General features: G+C 34.6%; 1 long non-coding RNA gene across 1 annotated transcript; it reads left to right on the forward strand.

The window, feature by feature from the left end:
- Positions 1-976: 976 nt before the first annotated feature.
- Positions 977-2,481, forward strand: LOC141710493 (uncharacterized). The gene is made up of 2 exons (XR_012570949.1): positions 977-1,461; positions 2,195-2,481. It is a non-coding gene; the product is annotated as an uncharacterized LOC141710493 (long non-coding RNA).
- Positions 2,482-11,490: the final 9,009 nt, after the last annotated feature.

Raw genomic sequence — 11,490 nt, forward strand, 5'->3', positions numbered from 1 at the left:
GCCGTCCTCACTCCAGCTGTTGTCTATATCCTCTCCCTAGAAAATAAAATTAAAAAGCTTGAGAGGGAGAATGCACAACTTAAATCAAAGCTCCCCAAGAAGAATTGACATGTTCGTTGCTTTTAATACTCTCTGGCCTACTCTTTAACTAATGTGGAGCTCTTTATTTTTCAGTGAGTTGCAATTACTCAATTTAATTGCTTTTTTTATAGACTACTCCTTACTCAGTGTCCTACTCTTTTATGTAATTCGGAGTTGTTTTGTGATTAACGGAAGATAAACTAACCCTGTAGTATCTTTTATGTCTACATGCATTTCCTTGGTGGAAATATAATAAAAAAATATTATTTTTCGTCTAAAACAATTTAACATAGGAACGTTAAATATTTTTTCTTTTCTTAAATCAAGTCTGTTATTTTTGATTTTTGAAAGAATTTTTTAATTTACTAAAAAGCTTGCTTGAAAACCCTTTTCATTTTCTGAAAACTCGATTTCTAAACAATTCTTTTCATGAGTTTCCTCAGGTTGTTTTTCTGTTAAAAGACTCATTTTTTAAAAACGTTTTTTATTTATTGTTTGTTTTTGCAAAAACAAAAAACATGACATTGATTAGCTAGGAGTTCATTATTTCCTAGTTTTATAAAATTACCGATATAATTTTCTAATCCATCAATTTCTTGATTATTATTGATGTAGAAACTACTTTGGTGTTCTTTCATTATTTGTAGACTGATATAGATTTCTCTAAGTTGGTATGTTCTATTTCTCGGTAGATCTAGACAAGCTAAATCTCGTATTCTCACTACAAGAAAAATGTTAATAGATATCACACATTAGATATCGGTCATTAATGCCACTAATGTCTAAACTAGTATAGACATCATCCCGCATTTATTCAATGTCTTTCTATTTTTAAGACATCATTTAATTACAAACCGATGTCTTAAATTCACTTTTTAAAAATTAAAAGCGCCATATCCCTAATTCATTTCCCCCTAAACTCTCTCTCTCTCTATCTCTAATCTCTTTTACGGTGAAGACTCAAGAACAACGATGCTTACCATCGTCTCACCTCGTCTTCTCACCTTAACTATACTCTCTATCAACTGCTTAACTCGTCTCACCATCGCTCTACCACCGCTGCATGAATTAGGTTTTTCTCTCCTCGGTTTCTATTTTAGAAACTTGAATCGGTTATCTCTGCCTTTTAGAAACTGAAATTAGGGTTTTTTAAATTGAAACCCTAGTTTTTAGAATTGGGGATTTTTAAATTGAAACCCTAATTGGAGCACTGTATGTTGTTCTAGTGTAGTCTATTCTTTTATGCTAATGTTATAGATCGATATTGTGCTCAGGAGTTGGTAAATTTTGATTTTCATCCTCTGTCCAATCCACCAGAAATTTCAAATGCTGGGCAACAGCTATCGGCAGCTGAGTTCCATTCTGTGCTCTAGAATGGAGGTGATCTAACTAATTATTTTTTTAAGCTCTTTACTTAATCCTTGCCCTACTTAGTTTATTTATTTTTCGTTAGATTTCTTTGTAATTTAATCTAATTATTTTCTACTCATATAAACATGTCTATCAGTTAAAGATATCGTGCTTGTAACTGCTTCATGATAGCCAGAGACAGAGTGTAATTAGATGCCCTTCTCTTACCTTTAACGAGATCTTTTTATTGGATTATTAATTTAATATTATATATTTGAATGTTTTAGATTCATTGAAGTAGTTACTTTCTCCTACATTTAATAATTTGAAGCCTTTGGAACAATTATTCATCTAGTTGCATCGTTTATCACCTTCATTCAAAAAGTAGCGACAAGTTATTCTGTTCCTTTAAAGAATATGAAGGCTGATTGGCATTCTTGGCTCGATAATAAAGTTGGATTTAAGGTGAGTCTTTAACAATTAATTTCTTTAATCTGTTCAGCGGGAACAAAAAAGGCTTCAATGTACACAATGGTTTCTGCAGTTCATGCTTTAAATGACACATCATCTAGAATCATAATATTTTGTTTGTCTGCTGAAATATTAACATTTTCTGTTTAATGCGAAGTTCATCATTTTTCACATATTTGTATTTGCAAGTTTTGTGGTTTTGTTCACATTGTCTCTGATTAAGATGATCATAGAATTGCAGTGATGATGATAATGATCCGCTTTTTATTTTCTTTCTGTTCTTTGTTAACAGGAATACTAAGAAACAAGAATCTTAAAGGAACTATTGACATTGGACCTAGTTTTAGAAAGTGACTTCAACTTATGATTTGCAGAACAATAATATATCGGCCCCCGTGCAACGTGTAGAAGACAATTCCGACAACAAGCATGAGATGATTCCGAGATAATGTGGGCTATTGGATCAATGTATTGACAATTTGGTTTTGATAGAATATGTTTACGCAAGTTATTATAATATTATGCACTAGTAAAATGAGAATATTGAATCTTTGTTAATATTGAATTCAGTTTTGATAATTATTTTTCCCAAAATTAATTTAGTTATTGTGTTGTATGAGTAGTGTAAAACTGATGTAGACATAGGAATATGTGATGTCTAATGGATAAATTATATCAGTTTATTTCTAAAATAATCGATGTCTTAAATTAAATAGACATCAGGCAAAAGTGATGTCTAATATCTGAATAAATATCAGTTTTTTTAATTAAATCGATGTCTACCTAAATAGACATTAGTTAAAATCGATGTCTATATCAATATCCGTTTTTTCTTAATGAAACTGATGTTTAAATACAAAAAAACATCAGCTTTAGGTGATGTCTAGGAAAAAAAGAGAAATCACTTTTGTATTTAAACACCGATGCCTGATTTTCCTAGTGTAATTATATGTTCAATAGAATAAAATTGATGTAATTGTCTTATAAAATTAATTATGTCTAACATATTATATAAAAAAAATGCGGCTTAGACATCAGAATTTGAGTTAAAACTAATTTGAGTTAAAACTGATGTGTAATTTACTAAAGACATTGGCCGATGTCTATAATAGCCATCACCGACAAAGACATCGGTCGAAAAAAAGATAGATATCGGCCAAATACAGATGTCTATCAACTTTTTTCTTGTATTGTCTAGTGAAAAAATCATCTTCATTTAATTCAAGGAATTCACCATTTTCTAACAGATTCCAAGGTTGTCTGGGAAGTCTGGGTTGATTATTATATCTAATCATAGAGAAATCATGAAGATTTGTATGTTCTTAAATTTATAAAAACAGGATTCTAAGCATGTATATTTGCAGTAGTTTGTAGGTTTTAAAAACTTTACCTAATTTCGACATACCAGAACTTCATGAGTTTTGATTTTAGTTCTGCCAAGATCTTTATCTTTGATTTTGCAGATCTTTATCTTTGATTTTCTTTGAGTTGATTACTCCAAGGACACACCTGCTTTTTCCTGAGTGACCTGCTGTCGAAGTGGTACTTTTTGCTTGGTGTTCACAAATCCCTCCAGGATATAACCCCACCCATCTGAAAGAAGTGGCTCTGATACCAAGTCTAGAGTGCTTTTTCTTACATAGGAGAACACTAATCTGATATTGGAAACATAGTTCACTCCTAACTGATTTGTACCTTTGCGTGATTGTTGAACTCATGTTTCTGGTCTATATAACAAACGAAGCAATCCGGTAACCCAGACCAACTCTTCCCTCATGCCTGTCATTGTTAAGACAAGTCAGAAAAATTTTCAGCATATCTAACTACGCAAGATATTTGCAAAAGAATATGAAGTCAGACTTGATTTCCTGTTCCGTACCATGTCAAACTTCAACTTTTCACCATATCCAACCCATAGATTATACATAGCATCCACATAATGCCAGTTATAGTACAGAGCTTTCTTGTAATACGCCAGCGCTACCGCTACTCCCCATTCAAATTGATGTCTGTACTGGATTACTCGTACAAGTCGTCTATAGCATCTCCCAGAGACCTCTCGTCTCTGCTCTAAATATAATATATAATATTAACTACTGAGTTAATGTGTGTTATATTTCAACAATACTCTTTATATAAACTTTTAATTAATTTTTTATTATTAAATGAAAGTTGAATTCATAGAGTATAAAAGATAGTAGAGAGAGAAATAGATTGTTTTCATCAATATATAATATAATATTGTTTAAGAAAGGGAAAGAAGCTCTTAAAAGTGAGGAGAGAAGAGTTCTTTTGAAGCAAAAAAAATCATCTCCCTCGTCAAATTTCAAGTTAAGAGCCAAATTAAGAGCATCTCCAACCGCATGTTAAGATAACTCTTTAATATAATATAAATTATTAACTCTTAGCAATTTAGTGTACATTTATCTCCAACAATACTCTTTATATTCACTCATCATTCAATTTTATATTATTACAAGTAACCTGAAATCATTAAAGTACAAAATAAAGTGGAAAGAGATAGAGTATATCTTATCAATTTATTATAAAATATTAGTTAAGAGTTAGATAGATGCTCTTAAAAGAGCTCAAATTTAAGCACCACTCTTTATTTTTCAACTTAAAAGCCTACATCAAGAGCTTGTTGGAGATGCTCTAAGAGGCTATTGGAGATGCTCTTAGTATGCAATTTATCGTTGTGACTGACAACGGAACTCAATTCGTTGGAGATAAGTTTACAGAAACACTTTCGCAGCTCAAGATAAAACACATCAAGTCATCGGTAGCTTACCCCCAGGCTAACGGACAGGTTGAAGTTTCTAATCGGATCATCTTACAGGATCTCAAGAAAAGGGTTGACAAACTACCAAGGCCATGGGTCGACGAATTACCGAATGTTCTCTGGTCTTATAGAACGACCCCTAGGAGTTCAACAGGTATATCCCCTTTTAAAATGGCCTTTGGTTTGGAAGCAGTCTCGCCTATCGAAATCTCCCTTAATTCCCCAAGGGTCGAATACTTTGACGTTGAAGCGTCGCGAGAAGGAATTCAACTCCACAATGTCCTTATAGAAGAGGTCAGAGACGAAGCGTCAAGAAGAGTTCTCCAACAACAAGCTCGCACAGCAGTCTACTTTAACAACAAAGTGAAGGTCAAAAAGTTCTTGGTTGGGGACTTAGTCCTTCGAGAGTCGGCAGCCTCCCAACCGGCTATAATAGGTAAATTCAAGGCTCCGTGGGAAGGACCATATCAGGTGACAGGTGTCGTTGCACCGGGGACCTATCGTCTTTCGACCCTCGATGGAACTCCTCTCAAGAATGCTTGGAATGCCATTCACTTGAAGAGATTTTATCAGTAGTTAAATTGATTGGAATGTATGAATCAAAAACTATCTTTAATTATGAAAAATTAGTCTTAACGAAAAGGGATTGATATGAGATCCCCGTTAAGACAATCACCTTAAATCATCAGTGCAATTTGTTACTCTCAGACGTCTTATAATTCGTAAACATATATTTTTGTTACATTAATTAACTTTATCCCATCAAATCAGGGCTCTCTAGAAAATACATGTATAAAGACAAAAAATTAAGCAGTTCCCGAGAGGAATCTAGTCCCACGAGATTCGAAAAATCTTACTAACGTAACAGGATTCGATGCACCAGAAAGCAATAGTGTATCGAGACTTGAGAAAACACCAATCAAGAATATCCGAAAAGTTATCCACCCGAAAAATATTTTCAGTAGATTAAGGTCCTTAAGATGTGCAAATCCGAAAATCAAAACGTTACATTAACTTTAAATCAAATAATAATATAAAGAAAGAGGGGAAAAGAAGGCTTAACAAGGGTGTTAACCCTATAACACTTACACAAAAGGCGTGGATTACCAAAGATAAAAACAAAGTATAGTAAACACTACACCAACATGGAATAAAAAATCGCGAAATCAAGGGAGACGAATATGAGAGATAATGTGTTATGCAAAACTTAAATATTGAAATACAAAAAAAACAATATTCACCAAAATAAGAGCTTATAGTAAAATGACGATAATCATCCCCAGAAGGGAAGACTCGCACATAAAATCCAACAAAATATACTTGGTCAAATCAAAATATCATCCAAACATTACATCAGATAACGAGGCATTCCTCGTCTTCAAGGGTTGAGATCTGCTTCCTTATGCTCTTGGGCGTAATCCCGAATATAATCCTCGAAGCCATGACCATTAACATCAAAGCCGGCCTTCTTCATCCTAGTGAGGCAACCCCCATACCTTTCACCAAGGGCATCAGCTATATCCTCAACACCCTTCTCCACCTCCAGCTTCAAGTTCAAGTTATCTGTCTCTAGAGTCTCACTCTTCTCACGAAGGGTCGTGACCTCGGTCTCCAAAGCCTCGCGTTTCTTAGTCTCCTCAGAAAGCGAGACTTCAACACTTTTCAATCGAGAGACGACACCCTCCGATTCCTTTTTCAGGCTATCGTTGGCCAACTCTAATTCTCTTATCTGCGTATAACAAAACCAATAATTTTAACACAGGTGTGAAACTGAGAACACCGAATAAAGTGAAATGGAGCTTTAATGCACCTTGGATCGGAAACTTGAATTTGCCTTTGATATCTCGGTAATTCGACCCCTGGCTTCAGCCAAATCATTCTCAAGCTTTTCCTTTTAATCTCTCAGGATGTCCCTTTCCTCTTCAATCCTCGAAGGTGAACTCTTACCTTCATCAGCCCTATATTCCTCAAGAAGATGCATTACATCGGATAAAAACTGTCAAAACACGAAAATGAAAGGTATTATGTCGGGTATAGTGAAGAAGGAAAATCATAAATACAGAACATAAAACGTAAATAAAATGAACATCTATAAAAAGTCATGTATACCCTGCCAGCCCTCCCCAAGCATCGATCAACGAGTTTCGACCGGGACCGCTTAGCATAAGCGCTAGAGTCCTGAGGAAGATTGAAGACACGAAAAGCCCGAAGGGGAGCCGGAGCAGTCGACCCACTAACCCATCTCTCTGTAGGCCGAATCTCAACCCGAATGATCTCCTTGCTTGCCTCAGGGTCGACAGTAGGCTGCATAAATCCTCGATTTCCGAAAGTTATAGTCCTGTTAACACCACTAACACCAATATCCTCACAAAACTTCTTACCAGCAACCTCCGGGGCCTCAATAACCGCATTCCTAGACCTTTTCCGGGAGGGATGCCCGGCTTCCTCACATGTAACACGCTCAGAGCCTCCAATAACTTTATTTCCAGCTTCATCTAAAAGCTCGATGGAAATAGTTTTTGACGAGGTATTCTCTTCAACCCTCGGAGCGTCGACAGCCCCAGCCTTCGATTTCTTCACCAACATCATCATCGCCTTCTCCATTTCCACCAGCACTCCGTTTTCTAAAAGCTTTTTCAGCGAACTCCCAGCAACTAAAAAAAAACCAACAACACATAAAAAGTTACATCAACAAAATTGTATATGCAGATATGAAACAAGTATATAAAAAAAAGAACGAAAAAGAAAGAGGATGAATTTGAAAGACAAATTATAAAGGTCTTACGGTTATGCTCTTCAAGGAACTTAAAATCCTTTAAATCATTATGTGTAAAAACGGGTCTTGATCCCTGAAACCCATCAAGATACTCATCGTCATATTTATCGAGACCATTTAGATACTCGACGGTCGACTGTGTCACCTTCCGACATGGCCTTACAAACTCTAACTCCTTACCCCCGATATAAACCCACTTGGGATGATACCCCGAATTAGAAGATTTAACACTAACAATCTTGGGTCGCTTACTCTGGTTATCGAAGTAAACCTGACCGTTATTATATCGAATATAATAAATTGAAAAAAATAGTTTTACTGAAGGAATCCTATCTTTCTCACTACACAAAGCGATAAAACCAGTAATCTGAACTACGGAGTTAGGCGACAATTGAGCAACCCCACACCCAATAGCCTCGTACATCGCTAAGTGGAAGGGGTGCATCGGAAGTCGAAGACCATATTCAAACATAATTAAAGGGATACCGTGCATACCAAATTCGGGCATCACCCACATACGCTCGTCGGGGGTCGGAACACATAACTTGTACACATTCTTTAAATCAACCCAAGACTCTAATTTCGCCATATTTAACCGATGATTAGAAAAGTGACTTATATAGTCAAGACTACTACCCCGAGGAAACTCAAGGCGACCAATTTCCAAACTTTCACGAAGAACTCTCTCTCTGAACTCTAAGGTATGAGGACTGAGTGGCGGAGATACCTTAGACGCTACCTCGACGCCAGAGAAAAGTTCGGCTTCGTTCATAAAGTCAAAAGATTTACACGAGTTTAAGTTAGAAATTTCTAGATTATCTAAATTTATAACAGATTCTTCATCTCCTTCGTCTAGAGAACGTTTCTCAGGGTTTCGAAAAGGATTAGAAGAGGAAGAATCGGGATCAGCCATGGATTCGAAAGAAAACAGTCAAGAACACACTCAGACAATCAAGATTTGGAGATGAAGAATGCAATTTAGAAATATGAAACAGCTACGTTAAAATCTAATTAAAATAAAACAGTTAAGATCAGAGAAAACTTACAGAGGAGGTGGCAAAGCCCGGAGAGAGGATAGGTCTCTTTAAAATAGCACTGTAGCATCCGCTTGATAAAAGAGAAGGAAGATGAAGAGTTTTCTCATATTTAAATCATCACATTCCTTTCTCACCCACATGCATAATTATGCAGGAATAGTAATAAAAATGAAAAAAAAAATAATAAAAACACACACATGCTAAATAAAAACGTGGCAAATAATAAAATAAATATAATAATAAGCTAAAATTTTAACTTTTATTCCTTTTTATTTACTTCTTATTTTTTGTAGGTCATAAATATGTGCCGCAACAGCAAATCTAAAGATATTGCAACAATATTCGCGGGGGACAAATGTTGGGCCTCATAATTGGGAAAGAAGTAAAGATATTAGATAGGACTAGAGGATAAGAGTTTCTAAATAAATAGCCCAATAAGGACCCATTTGTAAGGAAAAAGACCCAATTAGGGATCCCTATAAATAGAGTATATTTGCCCTACTTGTAAAAAGTTGGAAAAATAGTATCAATAAAAGAGTGTTGTTACTCATTTAAATATGATTCAATATTAGGATCATCAGTATTAGTATCAGTTCAAAACAAAATTATTATTACAATAATGATGCTGATATTCTTGCTGCTGAAAAAAATATGATGATTAATCCTAGTGTTGGTAATTCTACCAACTCGACCCTTAGTAATCGAAATTTTGCTGATACATTGTCTCGAATTTTGACATCCTTTTTGACATGTGGTGCAATCTTCACTTTTTCTAGTAGACGAAATTTTGTTGATACGATGTCTCAAATTTTGACATCCTTATTAACATGAGGTGCAATCTTCACTTTTTCTAGTAGACGAAATTTTGTTGATACGGTGACCCGAATGTTGACATCCTATTGACACCCGGTGTACTCTTCAGTTTTGTAACTATGGCCGCATGCTCGAATACCTCAAATTCTGCATTGGCTGCTTCATACGGTAGAATTAGTGGCTCTGGCTCATCATTGTCATCTTCTCCCTCTTGCTCATCATCGTCATCTTCTCCCTATCCATCTTCCTGCCCCTACAATTCATTATCAGATCTTTTGTATTATTATTTGTATAGTAATGATCGTGTGGTGATAAATTCTGACAATTCAAGCATTGAGAATACCTGTACTTGTGATACTAGTTGTACACACTGCATTGATACATCCACCGTGACTGGTTTGAACCGCGCATTGAAAGGTGGTACCTTTGGGCATTGTTTCTTTTATGTGCTGCTTGCTTGTTGTTTCTTTGGTTAAGGGTTGTGATCCATCATCTTTGCTCTCTTCTGCGATTTTAAAACTCTAAGGACTTTAGTCTTTGCTATTCAATCACCCTAGTTTATGTTTTTAGTGCTTTAATCTTATAATTGGTTAATTACTTCTTCTGCGATTCTGGCATGTATGAATGCGTATTCAGAGGAAAATTTTAGAAAAATACTATTTTATGATTACTTTCATATCTGGAGTATTGTTCACTTTTAATGGCGAGTTTTACTACATGCAGTCCGATTTACTATCCATTTCCGCAGCTCTCTTTGTTCAGGAGAAATTAACTGAAATCACATACATATAGACTCACGACCCAATTAATCATTTCCGGTATTAGTATTGAGAGAAACCGAGAAAAATATTAAATTCTATACCAGTGTGGAATTTGGATAACTTCAGCGTATCTTTGCTATCTTGATCCAGTGTTACAGGCTCCATTAGGCAATAGTTTTAACAATTGCAGACATGTTATTACAATTGCAGACATGTTAAATTTGAAATTGTAGGCTGCAGGATAGAAGTTCCTTTGGTTCATGAGTAGTTATTAAAGAATTTTAAGATACTAGCTTGTACATTTATACCAGAGATTGAGGGGTGTTTTGAATTATTTGCTTGATAATATTATTACTTCATGCATTGTGATGTTTTTAGACAGTTTGATTTATATCGAAGTTTCGTGCCAAGTTGTAACTCATTTGAAATGGTGAACACTTGTGATCAGTGTTACAGATTTCGGAAATCGGAACTGTTCGGTTGATGTACCGATTTACGATTTATCGGACGATTTTTAAAAATTCGGATGATTTATCGACGATTTATCAGAAATCGGTCAAATCGGACAAATATTTTTGACCGATTTTTGAGCGATTTATCGGTGATTTTTGAAAAATCGGCCGATTTCTATAACAGAGCTTGTGATTAGATATTTGTTTGGTATTGATTTTTATTAATTTTTTGTTTATGATATTCAAAATTAACCATTTATTTTGTAGAGGTGGTGAAAGCTCTTCTTCGACATGATAACTCGTCTTTGAATTATTGCGATATATCTGTAAGTAATGAATATTTTCTTCAAGTCAATTGATCACTTCCAAATGTCTGGCACATCGATTCTGTACAATTATGATATGTTTGATATGTTTAAAGTTAAACATATACAAAGCAGACTGATATGTTTGATATGTTTAAAGTTAAAAGGAGCGTTTATACGATGGCTACAATCATGGTGCTTGCTTCTGGTTACCACTTGATTCCTGAAACTGAAAGAAACGGAAAGAAGTACATTGATTCTCTCGGAAGATGAGAACTGTTAGATGCAATAATAAATTATTATTATATTAATATTTAAACTGTTTCTCATGTATTCAGGGTTCGAAGCCCGTCAACAACTTATTATATTTAAACTTTTATATTCTTTATTTTAACAATTTTTACAGGTTCAGGGCTCGGGTCTTGTCAACAACATATTATATTATATTATTTATTTTCAGTCAAGTCTCAAATTATTATAATATATATATTGTTATAACTTATTCTATTCTTCAATTTATTTTTCAATTATTGAAAGTTATATTATAAAATATATTATTAAAAATTATAGAATATTAAAAGCAATCCGTGCATCGCACGGGTTATAGGCTAGTACAGGTAATTTACTAAACTGTTTACAAGTGTTTTTGTGCAGAAGGGGTA

This window comes from Apium graveolens, chromosome 3 (genome assembly GCF_009905375.1).
Source record: "Apium graveolens cultivar Ventura chromosome 3, ASM990537v1, whole genome shotgun sequence".
In the NCBI taxonomy this organism is placed as follows: domain Eukaryota; kingdom Viridiplantae; phylum Streptophyta; class Magnoliopsida; order Apiales; family Apiaceae; genus Apium; species Apium graveolens.